The following is a 26,015-nucleotide window of genomic DNA, read 5'->3' as shown; positions in this document are numbered from 1 at the left end:
TATTCTTCCGACATTTGAAAACATTTAAAGTGAAAACTCCTTCAGTATTCATTTCATTCAGTCGGTCATTTCATTTATTGCATTTCATTCACTGGCCAATTCTCCACCAGATTTCATGGTCATACTCGAGTATACCAAAACACTATTCCAGGGTCACCAGTCGCCTGACCGAGTCCGCTTCTAACTCAAGCCGACTTGCAACGAAGGGCAAGGGCCCAGTACAGCCAAAGGCTTATATTCATGCACAAGTAACATTCAATCATTTGATCATTAAAAATTTCACGTTCACTTAGGTCGAGTGCGATAAAATACACACTCGCCTATTGAAAATTCATTTAATGACCATTGAAAAGCATTTAACATTCAAGTAAGCATTTAAAACAATCCACATAGACATTGGAAGCATAACATGCAAGGAACACTCACCTTTTAAAGTAGAGCAATGCTAAACGCTCAACTCTGGGTCATGGTCGTTCCCACCGTTAAACCCTAATAGTAACTAAGACAAGATGTCATGGTCTGATCATTCAAAACTTAGGTTAATAAGGTGCTCACTTGCCTTAATCATGAGCCATACGTCTATCTAAATTCGACCTCTCAAAACACACCGGGTTCAAGGACAAATTTGAAAGTGCAACTCAAGGAAAAAAAAATCTAAGTGTATTCTAAAAGTGAGGAGAGCAATTTAAGCATCCAAAATCTCACAAAAATAAGGTTTAAAACCCAGAAAATGTTTTCCAAGTCCCATTCAATCCATTTGATAAAATTTCCAACTATGGTGACGTTCTTTGAAAAAGCATAACTTGAGTTCCGTAGGTCAAAAAATCACAACACCACTAGAAAATAGACCCAAAATACTAATGGATTTTAGAAGATATTTTCATGAAATTTAGCTCATAGGTTAGTCCAATTTCAGTTCAAACTCACTGCTGTTTCATGTGCAAAGACAGAACAGTCATGGGTTTTCAAGAAACTTTGCATATTTTCTGGTATTTATAGGAGTTGAACCAACCCTTGATTTTTATATCGTTGAAAGCCCTATGAGTCTAGTTTCAAACCCAAGAAACGGAACTCAATTCCGACTTTCCTATACGAAGTTATAGTTAATTTCCAAAAGCGGCGCAAGGCTTCTTGCGAAAATTTTCCAGCAAACTATTAGTTTAAAAAACTAGGTTTTTCTTTTCTTAAACCTCTTTGTTTTGGCTCAAACTAACACACATACAAAGAAATAGCTTGTAACAAGTGTTTTGAGTAAAATCTTATGCAAGAGGAAGACAAAAATGCCCTAAATTCACACATCAAAATCAATTCCACTCACATGAACAACAAGAAAAAACGGCAAGCATCTCCCCTATTTTTTCCTAATTTTTCCTTCAATTTCCCAGGTTAAGCTCCATGGCAAAACAACCCAAACAAAGTCCACAAGTTATAAGGAAAAAGGGGTTCTTATACTAGGCCACCAAACCAACTAATTTAATCTCATCTGTAACATATAAACATCACATATCAAGGCTGGAAAATTTTCTACTAAAGTTGGAATTTTAGAACTAAAGCTGGAAATTCCTATTTGGAAGCTTAAAAGTCACAATAAAGCTACAAATCTTCATACAAGTCCACAACAAAGCTAGATACCATCATACCATAGGTGAAAATTAAAACCTTAGGCTAGAAATTTCACCAATCTTCACAAATCTAGGTTATCTTCCATAAAATTTCCAATTTCAAGTCATCTTCCCAATAAATTGCAAGATAAGAAAGATAAAGAAAGTTTTCCAACTTAATACCTTCAAACCTCCAAGAGAAAATGAAAAACCAAGGCTTTTCTCTCCAAGCAACTCCACTACAAGCTTCCTTAGCTCCTTGTTGCAACTTTGTTCAGAGTAAATTAGTGATTTCTATTGATTCCTCACTCAAGCAAGACAAAATCAAGATAAAACTTGAAACTGTCTTCTCTCTTTTTTCTCTCTTTTGGTCGGCCAACAAGGAAGAAATATGAAGGGAAGTTTTATGATAGGAAAGATAAAGATGGAAGGAAAGCTTTGGTAAAAAAAAAAAACCTTGATTGCCAACACTTGGCAATCAACCAATTTTCCTCTTTTTTTTTTTTTTCTTTTCCTCCCTTTTCTTGGTCAATAATTTTGGCCAACCCTAGGATAAAATTAGAGAAAGCAAAATGAAAGGAAAATAAGAAGAATAGGGAAAGAAAGTCTTGGTCAAATGGCATCTTCGACAAGTAACAAACGGCGCGAGTCGGTTCAACCCTATTTCTTTGCCTTTCTTGTACTTTTGTTTCAACTTATGATTTACTAATGTACTATTAGCACTTTTAATCACATACTTTCTCCTACTTAATACCCGCTCTTATCTATCAAATTTAGTACATACATCTCACCAATTGATCACACTACCACAATGTACCAAACCCTAACTTACACTAATTTTAAAAGTAAAAGTAAAACTCTCGACTTTATTATTTATTACAACTAGTAATGGAAGTAATTAGTATTAACAAAATTATAAATTAACTTTTTCAAAATAAAAGAGACTTATAAGAAAATATAAACAAATTTTCAAGTCATCACAATTTACACATATAAAAATATGTGTGGGAGAAGAGGAACAATACCAACAATAATCTATTAATTACATCATAAGAACAAAACTCTTAATCCTTACTATTCTCAATTAAACACAATAATATAACTTCATATTTATAAACTAGATGACTTGATAAACAGGTCTTATACCACGAGAAAGTTCCTAATAAGATACCAATTCCTAAACAATAGAACTACTATAATTTGACTCCAATAGAATTACTAAAACCCTAATTTGACTAAAACTCTACTAAACAATAATATGAAAATTTCTAATTATGAGTTTTGATTTAACATACCAACGTTGTCTCCCTTAAATCAAACTCTCTAATGGATCAGTTTCACCACCATTACAGAGAGATCAGGTTCACCACCATCACAATCAATAATCTCCCTTGATTTTTGGGGCCGTAATATTCCACGCACCTGTATAAATTTATCTCATCACTCAACATATTTTTCACTTGTAAAAATAATCCACACTTTTGGATAGACTATTTTCGTCACCCAATTTGATGTTAATTTATTGACAATTCACTTTGTGATTTTTATAATCACAATTCAATTGATAGGATTTTTGTTCGATTTCTATCGTAACATCCACAATCAATCAATCAATCAGACTACTCTCGAACTAATCTTATGATCCAATCCTTACAAACTAGACACTCCATGACCAACCATGTGATCTAACTCGATCAACGAATTTTTTTGCAACAATTTTTATACTCTAACTCTGATAGCGGAAAACAACCAGAACTAACGCTCATAATCGAGTCAATTTTTCAGCATCTACAGGCACCACAAGGTCAATTTCTTGAAACTAGGGCTCTGATACCAGATTTAGAATCCAAAAATTCTATTAGAAAAATACAGGAGATATATTTGATAAAATCAATATGAGGGGAGGCAATTCACACATATAAAAATACGTATGGGAGTAGAGGAATAATACCAACAATAATCTATTAATTATATTATGAGAACAAGGCTCGCAATCCTGACCATTCTCAATTAAACACTGATGGGTATTTTACATACATGCAAGTTAAAAAACCGAATTACACCCGTTCACTGCAAGTATACAGATCAACTAGTAGTTTAGGGTATATATCAGGTCGATCCCACAAGGAAGATTGCAATTACCGGTACTACTAAAGCTTCTCTATTATTTAGACTATCAATGAATTATAACAAATTTTACCTACTCAAATTATACAAAATAACAAATAAAAGCTCCTTAGGTTGTGGTATCCCTAACTACTCATGCAAGTGCTATATTTGGATCATTAATTACTACATTTAGGCTAATTATGGTGTAATTTCCTTATGCATTTGAATCCTACTTTCGTAGTGAATCAATTATACCTATAACTAATCCATACCTATTTTCATGGTTATGAAATTAGCTACAAGTTCATTTCTTCAATGAAATTACATGATATGAATCACTAAAAACCACATAAGTGCACCTCTACTTTCGTGAGTGTACTCCTTATGTTTAGCACTTCTTGAACTAGTGTTAAATCTCAATTTTCATTGCAGAAACAACACCTTAGATCATCACAATCAATGGTACCAGATTAATCATGATTTAAGAAGCCAAAGTGCTAAATAACTTGCTCAAATCATAGCAATCAAATAACCAAATAATAAACACTAACAATCATAGAAAGTTCAACCAAACCCAAGGTATAAACTTTAAAAACACATATTAAACACAAAATCCAGAACTTGTATATTAACTAAACTTGGAATCAAATACAAAGATAAAGAGTTTGGAAGGAATACAACCCTTGTCACATGAGCTTTCTTCCTTGCCTTCTTCATCCTAATCTAGATAATAAACAAGAATGGATGAACTATACTACTCTATACTAAGCTAAACTAATACTAGGAAGATGAAAGAGCTACATTTCTGCAGACTCCAAGCTTCTCCCGTATGTCTCTCTATCTCTTACTCTATCATCCCCTCTCCCATTTTGCAATGAATTTGGCTATTTAATGATGAAAGGTGGTCAAGAAATGAAGCTTTACACTTTCTCCTTACAGCTGGTAATGTCTCTCACATGTCTAGCATCACATGTGAGTTGGTGGAGGTGAAATTGAGTTTTACGCGTATAAAGCAGCCTTTTCTGACCAGTGATCCGAGCTGCTACAGTGCCTCGGATCCACTAACCCAGAAACAGCCGAGGGTTCGGATGAATAGTGGATCCGAGTGTGGATCACTTGCTCTGTTTTTGGCCCAACTTCAACCGATCTTTTCTTGATGTTAGAGGCTGAACCAGCTCATGTGTAAAACACGAAAGTTGTAGCTTTTTGAGTTATCTTTCCAATGCATCAAGAATCACCTCATTTGGATCTGTGTAGGCTGAGATATGACTAAAATACCCTTGTCTGCTCATTGCCCTGTTTCAGCTTCGACCAACAGAAATTAGCTAATGTAATTCGGCTTTTTGATTTTGAAAACCTTCAAACTGGATTCAGATGTCTTCACCAAAGTTGTAGATCTATCTCTTATCTTCAAATGGGTTCAAGAATCATCCCAATCCGATCATTGTAACTCAAGTTATAGCCGAAATACGAAAATGTGTCAAAACTGTCAAAATACACAAAATCCAAGTAAAAAGTGATAAAAACCTCATTTAATCACTTAAAAGCATTTTTCACCAATTATAACCAAAATGATTCATATTCTTCCAATAATATAACCAAAGTGACTAAAAATAATATATAATGTCATACAATTATTACGTAAATTAGTCACTTATCAAACACAATAATATGACTTCCTATTTATAGTCTAGATGACTTGATAAACAGGTCTTACATCACAACAAAGTTCCTAATAATATACAACTTCCTAAATAAAAACTGCCATAATTTGGCTCCAATAGAATTATTAAAACCCTAACTTGATTAATACTCTACTAAATAATTATATGAAAATTTCTAATTTTGAGTCTTGATTTAATATGCCAACATTGCCTCCCTTAAATCAAACTCTCTATTGGATCAGGTTCACCACTATCACGGAGAGATTAGATTCACCACCAACAAAATCAATAATTACCAATGATTTTTGCTGCTATAATATTCCATGCACCTAGACAAATTTATCTCATCACTAAACTTACTTTTCACTTGCGAAAATAATTGAAACTTCTGGATATACTGTTTCCGTCACCTAATTTGATATCAATTTATTGACAATTCTTTTTGTGATTTTCATAATCACAATCCAATGACAGCATTTTCTCTGATTTTTGTCGTAACATCCGCAATCAATCAATCTAATAATTCTCGAATCAATCTTATGATTTAATCCTCACAAACTAGACACTCAATGACCAACCTTGAGGTCTAACTTGATCAACTAATTTCTTTGGAACAAATTTTATACTCTAACTCTGATAGCGGAAAACAATCACAATTAACCCTCATAATTGGGTGAATTCTTCAATGTCTACAGCCACCTCAAGATCAATTTTTTGAACCTAGCGCTCTGATACCATATGTAGAACCCAAAAATTCCACTAGAAAAATATGAGAGATATATTTGACAAAGCTAATATGAGGGGTAGGCAATTTACATACATTAAAATATGTGTGGGAGAAGAGAAATAATACCAACAATAATCTATTAATTACATCATAAGAACAAGACTCCCAACCCTCATTCTTTTCAACTAAATACAACAATGTGACTTCTGACTGATTTATAGACTAGATGACTTGATAAATAAATCTTACACCACAAGAAAGTTTCTAATAAAATACTAATTTCTAAACAATAAAACTACCATAACCAGACTCCAATAGAATTATTAAAATCCTAACTTGACTAAAACAGTACTGAATAATAATATCGAAATTTCTAATTTTGAATCTTGATTTAATATGCCAACATTATCTCCTTTAAATCAAGCTCTCTATTGGATCAGGTTCACCACCATCACAGAGAGATCAGGTTCAGCACCATCACAATAATCTCCCCTAGCTTTTGCTATTTTAACATTGCATGCAACTGAACAAATTTATCTCGTCACTCATCATATTTTTCACTTACAAAAATAATCTAAACTTCTGAATAGACTGTTTGCATTGCCTAATTTGATGTCAATTTATTGACAATTCACTTTGTGATTTTCATAATCACAATTCAACTAACAGGATTCTTTTCCGATCTTAGTCCTAACATCTGCAATCAACCAATCTAACAATTCTCGAATCAATCTTGTGATCCAATCCTCACAAATGAGACACTCCAAGACCAACCTTGTGGTCTAATTCGATTAACTAATTTTTTCACAACAATTTTTCTACTCTAACTTTGACAGCGAAAAATAGCCATAATTAACAATCACAATCGAGTCAATTCTTCAATGTCTACATGCACCCCAGGATCAATTGCTTGAACCTGGAGCTCTGATACTAGATGTAGAACTAAAAAATTCTACTCAAATAATATGGCAGATCTATTTGACAAAACCAATATATGGAGGAGGCAATTTACACAGATAAAAATATTTGTGGGAGAAGAGAAATAATACCAACAATAATCTATTAATTACATCATAAGAACAAGACCCTCACTCCTCACTCTTCTCAACTAAACATAATAATATGACTTCCTATTTATAGACTAGATGACTTGATAAACAAGTCTTACACCACAAAAAGTTCCTAATAAGATACTAATTTCTAAATAATAAAACTAACATAACTTGATTCCAATAGAATTATTAAAACCCACACTTGACTAAAAAACTAGTAAATAATAATATGAAAATTTCTAATTTTGAGTCTTGATTTAATATGCCAAAATTGCCTCCCTTAAATCAAACTCTCCATTGGATCAGGTTTACCACCATCACAGAGAAATCAAGTTCACAACCATCACAATCAGTAATCTCCCTTGATTTTTGCTGCTTTAATATTACACGCACCTAGACAAATGTATCTCGTCACTCATCATTTTTTCACTTGTGAAAATAATCCAAACTTCTGGATAGACTATTTGCATTGCCGAATTTGATGTCAATTTATTGGCAATTCACTTTGTGATTTTCATAATCACAATTCAATTGATCGGATTCTTTTCAGATCTTTGTCGTAACGTCTGCAATCAACCAATCTAATAATTCTTGAATCAATCTTATGATCCAATCCTCACAAATGAGACACTCCAAGACCAACCTTGTGGTCTAATGTGATCAACTAATTTCAATTTTTATACTCTAATTCTGATAGCGAAAAATAGCCATAATTAACACTCATAATCGAGTCAATTCTTCAATGTCTACAGGCACCTAAGGATCAATTTCTTGAACTTGAGGCTCTGATACCAAATGTAGAACTCAAAAATTCTACTAAAATAATATGGAAGATATATTTGCCAAAACCAATATAAGGAGGAGGCAATTTATATACATAAAAGTATTTGTGGGAGAAGAGGAATAATATCAACAATAATCTATTAATTACATCATAAGAACAAGACTCTCAATCCCCACTCTTCTCAACTAAACACAACAATATAACTTCCTATTTATGAACTAGATGACTTGATAAACAAGTCCTGCACCACAAAAAAATTTCTAATAAGATACTAATTTCTAAACAATAAAACTAACATAACTTGATTCCAATAGAATTATTAAAATTCTAACTTGACTAAAACACTACTAAATAATAATATGAAAATTTCTTATTTTGAGTCTTGATTTAAGATGCCAACATTGCCTCCCTTAAATCAAGCTCTCTATTAAATCAGATTCACCACTATCATAGAGAGATTAGGTACACCACCATCAGAATAAAAAATTTCCCTTGATTTTTGCTGCTTTAACATTCCACGCACTTGGATAAATTTATCTTGTCAGTCATCTTATTTTTTACTTACGAAAATAATCTAAACTTTTGGATAGTCTGTTTTCGCCACCCAATTTGATGTCAATTTATTGACAATTTACTTTGTGATTTTCATAATTACAATTCAACTGATAGGATTCTTCTCTGATTTCTGTAATAACATTTGCAATCAATCAATCTAACAATTCTCGAATCAATCTTATGGTCCAATCCAGACAAACTAGACACTCCATGACCAACTGGTTGATCTACAAAGGAGTGATTAGGGCAATAAAGGGGAGAAAAGAGCTGAATTGAGAAGGAAGTTGGTTGAGGCATATAGAAGAGAGGAGGTGTATTGGGTTCAAAAGGCTAGAAGCAACTGGTTAAAAGAGAGGGATAAAAATACAATGTATTTTCTTGCCATTGTTGAGGGTAGAAGGAAGATGAATAATAGCTCAACACTGCAAAAAAGTGATGGAAACTAGTGAAATTCTATGGAGAAGGTTGAGGGAGCGATTGAGGAGTATTTCAAGAGTCTATTCACTTTTTTCTAATCCTCAGAATTTTGATTCCATTTTGGATGGAATTCCTCAGTTAATTACAAACCAAATGAATTCAAAGCTCATGAGGCCTATATCTGAAGTGCAAAATAGAAAAGCTGTGTTCTCCCTGAAACCAAATAAAGCTGGACCAGATGGTATGGCTCCTATTTTCTTTCAACAGTTTTGGCAAACCATCAAGGTTGCTGTTATGAATGCCATTTCCAGCTTCTTTTATTCAAGAAACCTTTTAAGTGCCATTAATGATACCATGATAAATCTCATCCCTACAGTTGATCACCCTATTTTTGTGTCTCAATTCAGACCAATCAATCTATGTAATGTGGTTTATGGAATCATCTCAAAGATACTAATTAATAGACTAAAACCTCTGCTGAAATTTTGCATTAGTATGAACCAATCTGCCTTTATCCCAAGAAGACAGATCATTGATAATATCATAGTTGCACATGAGTCTATTCATTGTTTGAACAATATGAGGAGTGAATCTAATGCTTTTATGGCCTTAAAACTTGATATGTCCAAGGCTTATGATAGAGTGAAATGGCTGTTTGTGGTGAAAATAATGGAACAAATGGGTTTTTGTCAAACTTGGATCAGGTGGATGTTAAAATGCATGTCTTCTGTGACTTATTCTTTTAATATCAATGGTGAGAGGAGAGGCTTTGTGAAACCAACTAGAGGAATTAGGCAAGGAGATCCCTTATCTCCTTGCCTATTTCTTTTAGTTACTAAAGGTTTTTCTAACCTATTGAGAAAAGGAATGCTAGAGCACAGGTTGACTAGTCTCAAAGTAGCACATTCTTGTCCTACTCTGTCTCACCTATTTTTTTACGGATGGCACAGTTATTTTTTGTAGAGCTAATAAGAAAGAGGTTGAAGAAGTGATGCAAATACTAAAACTATATGGGGAAGCTTCTGGACAAATTGTCAATGCTGAGAAATCCTCAGTCTTTTTTTGTAAGAATATAGAGGAGAATAGGAAACAAGAGATATTGAGTATGTTAGGGGGTATGAAATTAGTAAAACAAAGCAAATATTTGGGTCTCCCTGTGGTTATTGGAAGATCAAAGAGACAGGCTTTTAGTTATATCAAAGAGAAAGTGGTTAGCTGAATGGGAGAGTGGAAGGAGAAATTTCTATGTCAAGCAGGAAAAGAAGTTATGTTGAAATCAGTTATATTGGCTCTTCCTACTTATGCAAGGAGTTGCTGTAAATTGCCAAAAACATTATGTATGGATATCTGTAGAGAAATGGCAAAATTCTGGTGGGGTGATAGTGAGGAGGCAAAGAAAATCCATTGGATTGAATGGGAAAAACAGTCTGAAGTTAAAGGAAAAGGGGGATTAGGGCTCAGAGACATTCAGTGTTTTAATAAGAGGCTATGTTAGCTAAGCAGCTTTAGAGATTGTTCACAAATCCAAATCTTCCTATTAGTAGGGTGATTAAGGGTAGATATTTTAAAGGAGCATCTATAGGCAAGATAAAGGAAAGAGGTAGGGATTCTTGGACGTGAAAAAGTATTCTCAGTGCTAGGGACCTAATAGAAAAAGGAGTAAGAAAGAGAGTTAGAGATGGAAGCACCAGTAATTTTTGGAAGGATAAATGGATAATGAATAGTGGGAATGGAATGGTGCAATCCACTAAACCAGAAGGATGTCAGATATCAAAAGTGTAGGAGATAGGGCAAATGGAATAAGGACTTGATGCAGACATTGTTTAGTGTGGAAGATTGTTCTAGGATAAGGAGTATCCCACCTAGTACATGTGGAAGCAAGGATAGACTAGTTTGGCCAAGGTCTAAATCTGGCCAATACACAGTCAAGACTGGTTATGTGCTGGCTAAGGAGATGAAAGACAGGAAAGGGAAGATACAGTACGAGAGGGGAAATAACAGCAGAAATGAGGAAAACTCTGGTGCATGGAAATTTTTATGGAGCTTAAACATCAAATGTAAACTGAAACATTTTATATGGAAATGTTTATGGAGAATACTGCCAGTTAATGAGGTTGTAAAAAGGAGAACTGGGCAAGGAGATGACAAATATGTATGCTGTGAAGAAAAGACAAACTTTGGAACATATGTTGTTTTTTTGTAGGCACGCAAAATTAATCTGGAAAGCTGCACCTATTAGATGGGATGGATTACAGGACTTCAGACATAACTTTTGGCATTGGTGGAACAGTCTTATGGAAGCCAAAAAGAGGGTTGAGGGAAGGGACCACAAAGCTCTCTCTATAAATATTCTCTGGTAGGTGTGGAAGTCTAGAAATGTTATCCAGTTTAATAGGGAGGAAAGGTGTTCAGGGAAAGCTGTGAATAAGGCAATACAGGAATGGTTAGAGTATAAGAATGTTGGTACTGAAAATGGTATTAACAAAGAAACAAGAGAAGGTAAAGCTATGGAGGGTGGTAGGTGGACACCACCACCCAAAGGCTACATAATGATGAATACTGATGTAGGTTTGAACACACAGACAGGGAGAGTTGGCTGGGGGATTGTTGCTAGAAAGGAGGATGGGGGTTCGATTGGAGCCCGGGTAGCAAGTGAAAGCAAGCTTGGTGAACCACCTGTGGAGGAAGCATTGGTGATCAAATAGACTTTAAACATAGCAAAGCAAAATGGTTGGAGAAAGATTATGATACAATCAGATTGCAAAGGAATAATTAACAAGATTACTGCAAAAAGTGCAGAGGATCCAAGCACCGAAGTCATTCTGTTTGATATCTTAAAGATCAGTCAAGTTTTCACTGAATGTTCCTTCTCCTTTATCAAGAGAGAAGGTAACTATGTAGCTCACCACTTGGCAAAGTTTGCCATTAACCTGATTGGTGAAATTGTGTGGAAGGAATCCTTTCCTGAATTGCTGACCAGTTTAGCTAGAAATGATGTAGGAGCAAGTGCTCCAGATATGTAACCTTATGTTTGTGATCAATGAATTTGTTATCGTTTGGAAAAAAAATACTATGCCTAAATTTCATACTCCAATTTGCTTAAGAACAAACATCAACAACTTATAAAACAAAAAAAGACTAAAAATACGATATGTCTAAACGATAGATACCAATATGGGAACACCTAAATATCTGGAGAATGGATCATGTTTTAACTTGTATCCCTCCTTGCATGTTTTAACCTTTCTTAAAGGAATAAACAATAGTAAACACAGCAGATTTTCCACCAGGTTTTTGAATCCATTTCATTATTATGCTAGCTGAATCACAGTTAAAACCATATGTTGGAAATTTGAGACTTTGTCGCACATTTTTCAATCCTTCGATTAGTTTGGTTTTCAAAAAGCTCAGTGTTGCTAAAGTCAATCTTGCACTTCCCGTTAAGATGCTCTGTTGATATTAAACAATCCTTTTATTTGGATCTAATTGAACAAAGAGGGACGAAGAAGAAAGTTTCTTCCCATGGTGTCAAATCTAAAACCCCCAGTACTTATGGGTGAACTGCATTTTGTATCTGAATCATATGATAGCATTAATCACAAAATACATATTTTTCTAGTCATACTTGTAAATACCGAATTTTTTTGACTTTGTTGTCTTCGTTAATAACCTGAATTGGTAGATTTAACATGATGTTAGTTTCCATTCGCTCCTTTTGTTTCAAATTTCTTGTCTTGACATCAATCCTATGGGTCACAATTACTATCGTTCAGTAGCGCACCCAAAAAAAAATTTGTGTAAAGATAGCCAAACACAAAATACATCAAAACGAATTAATGCACTATCTATTTTAGTACATGCTTGTATACACTAAGGAATGAAAAAACACAATCTTTTTTATGAGAAAGAATCCTTCCTTCACCCTTAGGTATGAGAAAAAGATAGAACTCAAACAAAGAAAATAAAGTGTGATAGAGAAGGCAATCATACATTTTGATTCTATATTTCTTTGTAGAAATGAATGGATGGACTGACTTTCTTCTAAGTTATGAAGAGAATGAGTATAGTAAAGTAGTTATATAAAGGTTATTATAACTTTATCCCCTTTCAACTATATCATTACTATCAATTTACCCCATAACATTACCTTTTAGTCTTTTCACTCCATAAGTAATTCAATTCAGCATGCTAATAAATTTGGGATAAAAATATACATTTGTTTTATAGTATTACTACATTGTTATTATCACTTTATCCCTTTAAATTATAATGATGAATTCACCTTATTTTCTAGACATTAGACCTCATTGTTAACCTAACATGTATGTTCAAAAATTTTAAATGTGTTTATCCTTTTTATATATAATTAAAAATAAAAGTTGAAGAGGTTATTTTTCCTTTCTTTTCACTTTAAGAGTTGCAGAAACGTAAAAAATAAAAGGATTTTCTCAAATTTCTTTTTTCACACTTATTAATACTAGAAAAAGAAAAAGAGATAGGAGAGAAGGTGACAGAAAATTAGATTTTGTAAAGAAAAAAGAAAGAAAGAATGTAATATTATCATATTACTTTAACATTGTTGGGACTAGGATTAGAATTGGGTGGTAAACAGAAAAGTAAAGTAATTTTAAAATAATAAAAATATCAAATTCTTCTTATTTCTATTTTTTTGAAAAAAAATAATTGACCTCTCTCTCTCTCTCTCTCTCTCTCTCTCTCTCTTTCTCTCTCTCTCTCTCTCTCTCTCTCTCTCTCTCTCTCTTTCTCTCTCTCTCTTCCTCCCTCCCTCCCTCTCTATCCCCCCTCCTTCCCTATGTTTCTATTTTTTTTTTCAATATTAATAAGATTACCGAAAAGAAAGAGATTAATGTTTGAATTTTTTATTTCTTGACACTAAAATTGAGAAGAGTCACTCAAAATTTTTTATTATTTTCATTATACAGAAGGCAGGGCACTTTCTTCAAAATTTTTAACTTACTAAGTTGGTTTAGTGGTGGGATATATTGTTTAAAAAATAACACTAGAGAGTAAATTGATAATAAGGCTATACTTGTGGGGATAAATTGATAATAATTTTAAAGGCTAAACAGGTTTTTTCAATTGAAATAACAAATTATATCAAAATTGGCCATTAGTTTAGTAGTAAAGTGACTAAAAAGTAATTTTAAAGGAGAAATTAATAGTGGCACTAAATCTTAAGGGGTAAAGTGATAATAACCCATTAAGGAAAAGAGAAATTGAATCAAGAGAAATTGAATTTTACAACTTAATTTTTCCATCAATTTTGATAGTTTTCGTTCATGATAGTTGCCAAATGAGGTTTGGAATTGTTATAGGTGATGACTAGAACCAACCCACATGACAGGTGATAATTGGAAACTGATTTCATTCATGATAGTATGTTAAATGAGGCTTGGAAATTATTGCAGTGATAATTGGAAGTAACTTGTGACACTGGCCACCAAATTCCACCATTGAAATTGTAACTTTTTCTACTTTGTTCAGCCTGTATTCATGAATGCACGATTATAGATATAGAATATTGGATTAGTTCATTGCCAGAAAACTCCATTTGCCAAAGACATCCTGAATATATGTCATTAATGCGATGGATTGGTTTTCCAATTTATAGCTATACTACAATAAAAGTACGATTTCACATTTGATGATACCTTGACCATATATTTTAATGACGGTTGTGCGTGTAAACATAAACCCCTTTTCAATATAGTTCAAACTAATTACATATTATGAACATTGTGTTTCTAGTTTAGAAATATACATATTTTTAATTTTTTAATAAATAAAATATCAAAATTGAAAGGAAATTATATGATTATTGAAATTTATACGGCAATGCTTTAGAAAACTAAATGAAGAATGGAAGAAGAAATTTGTTTTCTTGATCATAACTCCTAGGAATTTTTTCGAAAAAGCTTTTGATGAAAATTCCCTATTTAAGTATAGGAAATTTTCTTATTAACCAAGAAGGGAAAGAAACTATTGGTGAAATTTTTAGAAAATAATGAAGAATAGGAAAAAAGTTTCTTATTCATGGATAAATGTTTATTTTCTTTAGAAACTTAATAATGCATGCTTAATTAAATACTATCAAAGTCAATACTTTTATTTTCTCTTTTCAAGTCTTAACAAAGTATGGATTGAAAATTATTTTGCAAGATTACATGTAGACAGACATGCTTTTATTGATCACACGACTATTGCAAAACCATTACACTTTGTCATTGATCAGACAACCACTGTAATAATCCGGGATTCGTTTTCTATCTTTGAATGTCGTAGGACGAAGAAACAAGTAATAATTTCAAAACTCAAAAGTAAAGTTTCAAGGCATATGCATTACTATACAATTTTTACTTGGATCAATTTCCAAGCCTCAATAAAATCTCCAATTATACTTGACTAAAAAAAAAATTCTTTGAATTACAAAGTTTAACAAAATGAATGCAAAATTAGGTGGAAAAAATTTGTGGGATTAGTATTACAGCACAAATATTTTTGTACCCAGGGTGCGTTCTCTGTTTCTTGAATTTATTGTTTTTCATGTGTGTTTGATACTTTTACTATATTCTATTTTCTTGAGAATTCGAAAAGAGAATTCGTCTATTCAATTTTCTTGAGAGTTCAAAAGACAATTGGTCCAATTTCTCCGTTCTTTAGTTTCTTCTCTGTCTTCTCTTTTCTTCAACTTCAATCAAAGATAAAGAAATATAGGACCAAAACATCCCATTGCCTATTCTATCTCCTCTCTAATATGCCTAGGAGTAAGTCTTTTTTTTTTTTTTTGAAATTATCTTTTCTGTTTTATTTTCTAATACATGCTAGCATAGGGGTGCAAACGAATCGAATCGATTCCGAGTAGTGCTATGCTTGAACTTGCACTTGACTTGATATAGCACTGTCAAGACCGAGCTGGACTCGGTTGAGTTTCAAATTCTATAGTTTGAGTCCGATTTGTTAAGGTTTCTGAGATGTTCAAATTCAACTCGTTTTGGCTCAATCAACCTCGAGCCTACTCGATAAGGCTTGATGAATTATCAAGCTTAAGTAAACATGATCGATACTTGACTCATTTGATTAAACAAACCACTCAAGAACGACTTCAACTCGGTCAATGTTGAGTCGAATTGATCATTTGATCAATTAGTTTGCAAACTGTTTGGTTCATTTGCACTCCTATGCTAGCATGTGCTGAACGTGAGGATGCATTGATTTGGATTTTTTTAATTTTGTGTTTAGCTATTTGTAGACACAATTTTTTAGTTGCTGTTTCAATTTACTTGGTTGGCTATTGGAGAGTGGCTACCGTGATCAAACTAATTCAAACTTTGGTCAGTTCATTATCCTTGTTGCTGAATTTTAAATCAGTACAAAATCAGCTTTTTTCTGTATAATTCATGTATTTTCAGTCCCTCTTTTAGGCAGAGAATCCAGAGTCCATTCTCTCCTTGTTACTCTTGTTATGGTTCATATTATTGTGCTGAAATCTGTACTACAACGTTGAGAGATCATCTGAAGAAGTACTAAAATTCTGGAAAGTATCAATAAAACTCAAAGAAACTGGGCAAGTTCCAATGGACACAAAGGACTCATCGCGTCTACAAATTACACCTAATAGGCAAGAAAGAAGAGATTCTTCCAGTTCAATTGCTGCGAGACTCAAGGATGAGGGGAAAACTGATATGAATAGTATATGACTAGTCCAATGGACACCAAGGACTCATTGAATAGGACCAAGAGCAATTTGAGCAAGCCTCTGAGTTCATGGTCTTGTTTGGCTCGAAAATCTTCACAGGTCACTTGTGGTGCTTGACGTGCATGCGGTATACATATTTTAAGGGCTCATTCCACAATCAAGTTTTACATTTATAACATTCTAAATATCTCACACGCAATTTTTCTGCAAGTATACAGGTCGTAAGCGAGTAAAGGGTATTAAGGGTCGAACCCATTTAGACCATCACAAGTACAAGAAATTAAGTCTACACTATAAACATGAAGTAAAAGTAATAAAAATAATACCAGAAAACTCCTAGAGGTATGGAATTTCTTACCACTCTTGCAAATGAAGTTACTAGTTAAATGAATGTTATTATCTAGGCTAGTCATAGCGTAATTACCTAATATATATGAAACTTACTCTCGTAATGAATCAACTATACTTGTAATTAAGCCATACCTACTCTCGTGGTTATGGAATTAACTATAAATTCATTTCTTCTATGAAATTACATGAAACAAGTCATTAAAGCCACAAAGGTGCTCCTCTACTCCCGTGCATGAACTCCCTAGGTTTATTACTTTCTTGAACTAGTGTTAAATTCCAATTCTCGTTACAAACTTAAGACCTTTAGATAATCATAACTAATGGCCGGTTAATCATGATTAGAAAAACGAAAGTGATAAATAACTTGCTCAAAATGATGATTAAATAACCAAGTAAACATCACAAATAAGATACAGAAAGTTCATCCATAAATCTAGGTATAAACTTTAACTACACATGAAAAACATGAAAGAAAAGACCATACTTGTGTTATAACTAAACATAAGATTTAAATATAAGAGTTAAAGAGTTGAAGAGATGGAACCCCTGTGAGGATCCAAAAATTTTCTTATTTTATCTCATATTATTGGTTTATTTAAATATTTATTCACCTGTTTTCTCCAAATAATTTATTTCAACCATTTTAAAACCATTTACATGGAACTATGCCTTACTTAGATTTTTAAAACGTCTCGTTAGCAAATTTAATTTTCGGAAGTTCGTTTAATAAGAAATAGTGAAAACACATTTTTCGAGGCTGTATTCGATCTGAGAGTACAATGATCTTGGAGAATTGAGGACTCATGCGTTCATATTAAAATAGTGATTTTAAAGATTAATTACCCTAGTATAAGTTACTTATCTTATCTTTACAAGAATTTCTTTTAAGTTTTGGTTTATCGCGCGCGAATTGGAAGTTCGCGTATATCGAGCTGGAACGGCTAAGTGGAGATTTAAGAAACTAATACTAAAATACTAAGAGTGGATAATTATAATGTTAAAGGTAGTACATTAGAGGTTTAGTGCACAAGTGAAACAAACCCAAGAGAAAACGGACACGAAACGCGTGCGCGTTCATAGTTGAATTTTGCTTAATTTTAACCACAAAACCCTCAAGCTTCTCCAAGAAGCTTCACTCATCAGCTCACCCTCTCTCTCCTCTCACCAAGACTGGCTGAAATTCTCCAAGGGAAGAAGAAGGAAAGCTCTTCACATTTTCACTTCCATTCTTGTATCAAATCCTTCACAAATCATCATACAACTTCTAAACCACTTGAAGATTCACTTAAGCTAGAAGAGGGACTTCATCTTGCCAGTTTTCTTAGGAGTTTTTGGAACAAAAATTTCTGGTTTTTCTCTTAAAGCTAGGAGGTAATCATCCAACCTTTTATCCTTGGCTTTAATAGGTTTTAATCTTAGCTTTGGAGCTTGTAGCTTCATTATTGTTGTTGTTGCTTGGATTGGAATGGTTGATGTGGGCTCTATGAATTCCCACCTTGGTTGTATGGGCTGATATGATGAGTTAATGCTTGATTTGAGTTGTTTAAGTGTTGGTTAGGATGATTATGGATATAGAATCAAAGGAAAGTTGAAGGAAAATTTCATAGGAAAGATGATTGAAATCTGTCCTGTTCTTGCCGTGGTTTTAGTTTGAATTTTTGATGCTCAAATGACCTTGAAATTGATTTATATATGTTGTGTATGGTGTGTATAAAGTTTCTACCAAAAATCATTCAAATTGGTTGGATAAAAATTGAATTTTGGCAAGAACAAATCTGGAAATTTGTGTAACAGTGGTCCTCTAGCAGTGTTCTTTGAATGAACATATCTCTCTGTCCGGAAGTCAGAATTGAGTGCTGTTAGAGGCATTCAAAACTAGATATTCGTAGTTTTCTAATGGTATAAAATTCACTTTCTGGTTCGAAGTGAGTGAGCCATAGTGAGCCGGCAAAATTAGTGCCCTGTTCTGTTAGCTTATCCGAGAGAAAGGTAGAAACTGCATTTTGTGGCTCTATTTTCTCTCACTTAGAAATTGATTTTGAAAATGGCTTGTTCTGATGAAATGTAACCTTATGATTCTAGTTTCCAATGCCACTAACCAATCTTAATTCTAAGTTGTACCGAGTGAGATATGGTTTAATTTTTGAACTGCGACAAAACTAGGAAACCCTTCTTTTTGACTGCCCAACTGATTTGGTTGCTTGTGGGAGTTTTATTTTGAAATTTTGATGTCAACCAACTGCCAATTGCTTATAAAATGTTTCTTGGACTTTGGTTTCACAAATGAACCAAAATGGGACTGATTTTATAGGGTAAAGTGTTTGAAAAGTAAAGAAAATCAGAAGGCAAATTTGCCTTGGGAGATTTCTTGAACTTTGGTAATTTAGTTAACTACCTTCTTGTATGAGTTTTTACATGAAATTTATATAGAATTAGCCCTCATATGGAAGTTAAATTTTACCAAATTTGGTGTTATTCTAAGACTATTTCGATACCCAAATGATGTCCCAAAGTTCACTTTCAAATATGGAAAAATTCACTGTTTAGTAGTGGCAATTTACCAACTTTGAGCTGCTATATTTTGGCACTCAAAAATCCAAATTTAGTTCCATTTGTTGAGTTTGAAACTTTGTTTAGAACTCTTATTGTAGTATGAATTTCAGAGGCTAGTTCACTTTCTGTAAATTTTGCCGAATTTCCAAAATTTGCCAAAAAAAAAGACTAAAACTGTCTTGTGTGCTTATAGCAGCCAATTTTGAGCTGAAATTTGAATGTCTTCCTTTTAGAATCTTGGAAAGGTATCTTACAAGAACTTTTAGTATTTTAAACCAAGATTCCAAGGGTATAAAGTTTTTCAATTTTGGACCTATCGAGTGCAAGTTCTGATTTTTCTAATTTAGCCGTGCAAAACTGAAATTTTCTGATTCGATGGGAAATGAGTTTTTGGAAACTCTTTCCTATCTTTTGATATTGATTGACTGTTTTAAACTTGGTATCATGAAGGAAATCAGTTTTTCCTTGTATTATTAAACCCCACTTTTGAGCCCCGATTTACAAGTAATTAAGATTCTCTTTTATGATATTTTCTTAGTATTGTACAAGTGTACAATCTTCCTTGTTAATAAAGGGTTTATAAGTGATAGTGCGTGATCGTAAATAATTATTTACTCAGGCGCTCAAGGGAACCTTCAAGAGGATCTCGAAGTGGATGCTTAAGAGTTATTCGAGCACTTATCCCCTACTTTGACTTAGTGAGTGTCAAGTGTGTGAAAAATTGCTACGTGCTTAATTGTTATTATTGATTGAGTATTTTGAAAATGCCGAGTCGAGTGTGTACTTTATCGCACTCGTTCTCGTTTAAGTGAAGTGTAATTGAATTGCTTGAAGTGAATTGTCAAGTGTATTAAGTGAAGTGTTGAAATGGTTAAAATTGCTATGGTTGCATATGTCGTTGGAGTGAATCTCCTGACTTATAACTGAACTGCTTGCATGTCGTTGGAGTGAATCTCCTCGACTTATAACTGAACTGCTTGCATGTCATTAGATTGAATCTCCTCGACCTATAACTAAACTGTGGGGATGCCCAAATCTCAATTGACCGACCTTACGACTCGAGCCAGCAAGGGATTGGTCGAGAAGCTTGGTGAACCATGAGATAATTGTAAGGTAGATCTATTGAGAGATCTGGCTTGGCTTACTCACGTAGTAGTGCCTTTTATTGATGTTCGGGTCGGGTGCGGTGTATGGTGGACGGAATTGACGTGTAAGTGGAGTTCTACGAATTTAAATACCAACCCGGTTGACAGAGTGTCATCGCGGGGAGGTAATTGATTGAAGCTTGGCAAAGCTAGTGGAACTTAGAGCCTGTTTGTAACTTGAGTTTTTTTGGAGTTTGTCTAAAACTTTACTGTAGTGCATTGTAGAAGTTTTTGAAAAAATTTTGTAGAAGTTTTTGTAAGGTGAAAATTTTTTTTTTCTTTTTTTCTTTCTCTTTCTTTTTCTTTTTCTTTCTTTCCTTTTTCTTTTCTTTCCTCTTATCTTCTTCTTCTTCTTCCTTCCCCCTCCCCCTTCCCCGTAACCTCTCCTCTGCCTCCCACCTCTAGCACCTCCGCCAGCACCACCTCTGTTCTTTTTTTTTTTTGTTGCTTTTCTCCTCTCCCCCCTCCATCTCCCTCCCCCGCCACCGCTTTCTTCCCCTCTCCCCGGCCACTCCCAAACTTTTCCACCATTCCTTTCCTCTCCCCTCTGCCCACCACCCTCCTAGGCCCTGTGACGACCCCACCTCTCCCTAAGGCGTACCAGAGGGTTCGGCGGACCGCCTGCCCAGCTCTCGCCAGGACTCACTCACTATCTCAATCGAATCATATACATACATCCATGAACCATAAATAACATTCACAATTCAAACTTATGATTTACATGATAGGAGTCGGGTACAAAGTCTTAATACACCACACTAATTCAAAACGTATACAATCCAGGTACAAAATGTTCCATTCGAGGAATAGCGCGAGTACAAAAACCAAAATTCAAAAGTCAAAACAAAAGGCTACACTAGTCTTTTACAAGTCTCTCGCGTTACTCGTACCCCTGTAAGGAAAACAAACTAACGGGGTGAGCCAAAGCTCAGTGAAGTTCCCAAATATCAAATTGGTCAGCAACCAAGTTATAGCAAAATAAAAGTGAAGTGGCGAGCAAACAAGTCAAATCAAGGCAATAGTACTTCAGCTAGTCAAGTAGTATTAGATGCACATTCACATATAAGGATATGGTATTCATGTTACGGCTCCATTCCAGCTTGGTCAAGTGGTAGTTGACACTCCGTCAACTTTCAAGTAATTCCAAGTCCAAATAAACTCCGCTACACGCCAATTTCCGTCCACCGATCAACCCCCTATTCCGGGCCCGCACGCCATATAAACATGGGTGGTAATACTCGAGTATACCGTTAGTCGAGGAGATAACACTCCACTCGACATTACAAGTGACCCAGGGTTTGTTATCTAATCGACCAGGCCCTTGCCGGCTCGACTCGATTAACTAGCCACAGGGTTTCTGGAATTCCAGGCAAGATATAATTCAAGTACATGTACAACAAGTCAAGTATAATCAATAGCAAGAACAGGTCATATTAGGGCAAGTGCGATAAAGTACACCCTTGCCCTTTCATTCATTGTCATGTAATCACGCAAGTCAAGTAGGGAGTACACATATCAAGTACAATCGGATATTTGGAAGCACTCACCAAAATAGTGCTTCTAGTGCTCGTGTCTTGGTGGTACTCCGAGTTGGGAGTCCAAATCTGCGATAAAACTTAACTTGAGAACTTTGAAAATCAACCAAGGTTTGAAACTTAAGTGTTTCGTTCAATAAGAATCAAGAAATTGAAATTCACTTGAGAAGAGTCGTGAAATAGTTGCTCGCTCTTTAAACTGAAAAATTTAATAACATTTTTGCTTGAAGATGACTCTTGAGTCAAAAGTGCAAGTAAAACGGTTTCATAGTGTTTCATATCGCTTTCCTAAGGGTACAAGTTCGGCCAAGTCCTAACATATAACCCTCGATAAACAGGTGGCAAAGGTCCTCGATAGTTCAAGTGATAATCACTTAACCTATACTCAAGTCGCAAAGATAGTTTTCTAGACCTCGAATAAAAATTTGGGCAGCATGCCCTTTGTGTTTACCTAATTTCCAGCCATTTAGGCTTCAATATTTTTCTTCAACAACATCCCAACATCATACAAATAAGCAATTTATGTCAAGAGCCGTTCCATAGGCTCACAATATCACAATAACAAGAATCGTATTAAGTACAAGTGCAGAAACGCAATTTAGTTCAAGACAGATTTGACGTACAAATGCGGTAATACCATACCCGAGGCTACGCTTTTCGGATTAAAACGAAACCTACGCCGTTTCGAAGCTAAGACACAGAGCTATAACATTCATGAAGATCACCTAGTCCATTTCCTAATGTAACTTAGTCAAAATCTCAGATTACTAAACCGGAAACCAATTCACCGGCAGTTTAAACGCATTATGCTGTAACGGACCTAACTCAGTGTACACAAGTCCGAATCAGGTTTTCTTTGAGGCGTTTTAAAGCTACTTCAGAACACTACAACTTTTATGTTTTGGCCCAGAGCTAAATCAGAATGGATCCTGATCAAAAATCGTGATAAACTGGACTGAACTGAAGAAACGGACTGCTGGGAAATTCTTAAAACAGTAGGGGTATTTTGGACTTTTCACGTTCTGCGTTGCTCCGATTGAGCTGAAATGTTATAGGCACCTATAAAACATCATTTCCTACAACTTTCCTTCTTTGACCAAAGGCCAATTCGGCCTCTAACATATAGATACAATTTCGGACAGAATGCTTGGGAAATTTTCCAGAAATCTGGAATTTTTAGCTCTAAGTGTAATTTCCTCAAATTTCTGGTTCTAATCACCACTAAACAACCTTATATAACTTTAATTGCAACATTCATGCATCATACATCAACTTGAGAAGAAAATCAGCAACCCTAGTTCATCAACTAAATTGGGGAAAACTACTAAAACTTGCTAATCATCCATAATCTCACCACTATAATCAACTACTAAACTTAATTTAACAAGATTAGATGTAAAACTTGGAGAGATAAACTCTCTTACCTTGATTAGAAGTCCCTAAGAGCAGCCCCAAGCTTTCTCTTCCCAAATTTCCACCACCAATCACTAGATAATCACTCAAGAGTAGGTTTAATCGGTTTACTTTGTGGATTTTCTCACTAAGTTGTTGGATTTGGAGGTGAAATGAAGAAATCTTCCTTGGTGTTTTTCTCCAAGCTAAGTTCGGCCAGCACCAGCAGAAATAAGGAAGAAATGGCTAAGTCTTGAGGTTATATGGATGGAGTTTGGTCTTGGTAAGAAGCCATGAGGTGGTGACAAGTGTCACCACCACCACCCTTTCTTTTTTTCTCTTTCTTTCTTGCCTTTCTTAGCCACCAATTTTCGGTCAACATGCTGCCAAGAGAGAAGATATTATGTACAAAAGTCAACAAATTTGTTGGGTAAGAAAATGGTGGTCAAGTGGTGCGTTCAATCGGCAATGCGCGGGACCCGCCGGTTCGCGCCGTTTTTCTTAAAACTCACGTACTAGGGTTTTTACCTCCCATTTACTAACCTTATATCATTGCTACTACTCACATCTTATTTCTCACTTAAAAGTCACTTTTACTCATCAAATTGATCCTCGGCCAGTACCGAAAATTCATCCGGCGGAAAAATCGCAGAAACCCTAATTTTGCTCAAAACTGAAAACCAAAGCGTAAAACCTTATTTTCTAGGTTTACTTACACTTAGTGTGATATAATGAGGTAGGGGGCCTTAATAAATAATAATTTTCAAATAAAAGGCATTTTTGAGGAAAAATGTAGGAAAGTTGCGGGTCCTCACATCCTCTCCCCCTTAAAAGAATTTCGACCTCGAAATTCATACCTTTTGTCGCGAACAGGCCAGGATACTTTTCTTGCATATCCGTTTCTAACTCCCAAGTTGCTTCTTCCACTTCATGATGCTTCCATAGTACCTTTACTAAAGGAATCTGCTTGTTTCTCAAGTCCTTCACCTTTCGATCCAGTATTTGAATAGGTCGTTCTTCATAGGTTAAAGACTCGTCAAGTTCAACATCTTCGGGTGGCAAAATATGAGTCGGATCCGGATGGTATTTCTTAAGCAAAGCAACGTGGAAAACGTCATGGATCCTAGATAAGCTAGCTGGTAACTCAAGTCGATAAGCCACCTTTCCTATTCGTCGTAGCACATTGAAAGGTCCTATATATCGTGGTTGCAACTTTTTCCCTTTTCCGGATCTAATCTTTCCCTTCAATGGTGTGATCCGAAGAAACACCTTATCTCCTATTTCAAACTCCAAGTCTTTCCTCCTATGATCGGCATAGCTTTTCTGACGGCTTTGGGCGGTTTGAAGTCTCTGGCGGATCACTTTCACCTTTTCATAGGCTTCCTCAACCCATGGTATAGTAGCTGGATCTATGACTTTTCTCTCCCCTACTTCATCCCAATGGATTGGAGATCGACATCGTCGTCCGTACAAAGCTTCATATGGAGCCATTTGAATAGAGGAATGATAACTGTTGTTATACGCGAATTCAACCAAAGTCAAGTATTGGCTCCAACTTCCTTTAAAATCCACAATACAGGCTCTCAGCATATCCTCAAGAGTTTGAATAGTTCTCTCAGATTGTCCATCAGTTTGCGGGTGATACGCTGTGCTATAACTCAGCTTAGTTCCTAGAGCCTCTTGTAATTTCTGCCAGAATCGGGATACAAACCTAGGGTCTCTATCAGATACAATGCTCACTGGTACCCCATGTAGTCTCACTACCTCATCCATGTAAATTTTAGCAAGTTTCTCCAAAGGATATTTCATATTTACTGGCAAGAAATGTGCAGTCTTAGTCAATCGATCCACTATTACCCAAATGGCATCATGCCCCTTTTGTGTTCGTGGCAATCCTGACACAAAATCCATCGTTATGTGCTCCCACTTCCACTCAGGGATCTCTAAAGGCTGTAACAAACCTGACGGCTTTTGATGCTCAGCTTTTACCTGTTGGCACGTAAGACATTTTTGCACAAACTGGGCAATCTCCGCCTTCATTTTCTCCCACCAATACAGATTCCTAAGATCTTGGTACATTTTATTATTCCCTGGGTGCACCGTATACCTAGAGCAATGTGATTCCTCTAAAATCTCCCTTTTCAATTCCTCATCCCTAGGTACCACGACACGATTTCGAAACTTTAAAATTCCATCAGGGCTTAGATTAAAATTAGGTAACTCCCCTTTCTTCACTCTCTCTACCCACTTCTGCACTATTGGATCCTTCACTTGGCCCTCTTTGATTCGTTCCATCATTGCCGATTTCGCCTCAATATTTCCAAAAACCACATTTTCCGGTTCCAAACGAGGTTTCCACTCACATACATCTTCCAATAGGCTCCACTCTCTCACTATAGAACTTGCTAGTTGA

The 26,015-nt window shown here is 34.9% G+C and overlaps 1 long non-coding RNA gene across 1 annotated transcript; it reads right to left on the bottom strand.

Annotated features, from left to right (window-relative positions):
- Window positions 1-21,362: 21,362 nt before the first annotated feature.
- Window positions 21,363-23,818, bottom strand: LOC140010197 (uncharacterized). Its single transcript, XR_011817472.1, has 3 exons — window positions 23,635-23,818; window positions 22,223-22,279; window positions 21,363-21,567 (listed from the first exon to the last, which is right to left on the bottom strand). It is a non-coding gene; the product is annotated as an uncharacterized lncRNA (long non-coding RNA).
- Window positions 23,819-26,015: the final 2,197 nt, after the last annotated feature.

Source organism: Coffea arabica, chromosome 7c (genome assembly GCF_036785885.1).
Source record: "Coffea arabica cultivar ET-39 chromosome 7c, Coffea Arabica ET-39 HiFi, whole genome shotgun sequence".
Classification (NCBI taxonomy): domain Eukaryota; kingdom Viridiplantae; phylum Streptophyta; class Magnoliopsida; order Gentianales; family Rubiaceae; genus Coffea; species Coffea arabica.
Note: the sequence above shows the minus strand (reverse complement) of the source record. Positions and strands in the feature narration are given on the sequence as shown.